Genomic DNA, 1,814 nt, shown 5'->3' with positions numbered 1-1,814 from the left:
ACTTCCTGGTGGTTCAGTCCAAACTGAAGAAGGTCAAGTATGATGGAGGATCTGAGACAGATCCACACTGGAGCCCAGAGAGCAGGAAGATGATTGAGTCTCTGGGAAAACTGGCTTTTGAGCAGCTGCAGAAAGGAAACCTGATCTTCTATGAATCAGACCTGACAGAGTGTGGCATGGATATCAGAGCAGCCTCAGTGTACTCAGGAGTGTTCACACAGATCTTTAAAGAGGAGAGAGGCCTGTACCAGGACAAGGTGTTCTGCTTCGTCCATCTGAGTGTTCAGGAGTTTCTGGCTGCTCTTCATGTCCATCTGACCTTCATCAAGTCTGGAGTCAATCTGATGTCAGAAGAACAATCAACCTCCTGGTGGTTTCAAATGTTTGGAAACAAACCTGAACCAACAATCTTCTACCAGAGAGTTGTGGACGAGGCCTTACAGAGTCCAAATGGACACCTGGACTTGTTCCTCCGCTTCCTTCTGGGTCTTTCATTGCAGACCAATCAAACTCTCCTACGAGGCCTGATGACACAGACAGGAAGTGGCTCAAAGTCCAAACAGGAAACAGTTCAGTACGTCAAGAAGAAGATTGAAGAGACTCCCTCTGCAGAGAAAAGCATCAACCTGTTCCACTGTCTGAATGAACTGAATGATCGTTCTCTAGTGGAGCAGATCCAACAGTCCCTGAGATCAGGACGTCTCTCCACAGATAAACTGTCTCCTGCTCAATGGTCAGCTCTGGTCTTCATCTTACTGTCCTCAGAAGAAGATCTGGACGTGTTTGACCTGAAGAAATATTCTGCCTCAGAGGAGGCTCTTCTGAAGCTGCTGCCAGTGGTCAAAGCGTCCAACAAAGCTGTGTATGTGCACATTCATCCATCTAGATTAACTGTATAATTTTCTTTTGTGAAGACAGAAAAACACATTTTTTTCAATTGATTTATTTTGTTTTGCTGATTCCTCTTCAGACTCAGTGGCTGTAAACTGTCAAGGAGAAGTTGTGAAGCTCTGTCCTCAGTCCTCAGCTCCCAGTCCTCCAGTCTGAGAGACCTGGACCTGAGTAACAACGACCTGCAGGATTCAGGAGTGAAGCTGCTGTCTGCTGGACTGGAGAGTCCACAATGTAAACTGGAAGGTCTCAGGCAAGGGTTCATCTTTTTTGTTTAACAGTCGACTTAAAGACTTTTCATTCATTTTTATGATCTTGTATTAAATGTGTTAATATTGTATGGATGAGGTTTTCTGACTCAGGTGATTGTCACCAGTGTAGTGTTTTCATTCAGAACACTGATTGAGAAAACTGTTGTTTTAGTAGGATATAGTGCAGCCTGAAATTCAAATGTTCCTTCATATAACATTGTCATCCTCATATAACATATTTTCTTTAGACAGGAGTAAAACTGATGATGATGTTACTTTCACTTTCCTAACTGCCTCAGATATTCTAAATAGTTTGTTCATCATCAGGGAGAGACAAAGAAAAAATACTCACTCTATAGTAAAGATATATATAATAATTCATACAATCACACTGTTTGATTATTTTGAAATGACCTTAGTGTTTCTACAGCTTCTTATTATAGTTATGTAATCATATTCTTTAGATTTCACCATGTTGAATATGATTCTTTGTGTTTCTACAAACAGATTTTCTCATGTGTTTCATCACTTCATCTCATTTTATATTCAGTATTTCAGTCATAGTTCTGATGATGCTACTTATAATCAGCATCTCCACATATTTAATTTAAACACTAGATTAAATGCTGGATTGCAAAACCAGAATTAACTGAGCCAGTTAATAACCAGCTT

The sequence above is a fragment of the Seriola lalandi genome, unplaced genomic scaffold (assembly GCF_002814215.2).
Source record: "Seriola lalandi dorsalis isolate HSWRI2012SDOR001 ecotype SW California unplaced genomic scaffold, Sedor1 jcf7180002054947, whole genome shotgun sequence".
Classification (NCBI taxonomy): domain Eukaryota; kingdom Metazoa; phylum Chordata; class Actinopteri; order Carangiformes; family Carangidae; genus Seriola; species Seriola lalandi.
The sequence above is the reverse complement of the archived record's forward strand: the minus strand, read 5'-3'. Positions refer to the sequence as shown.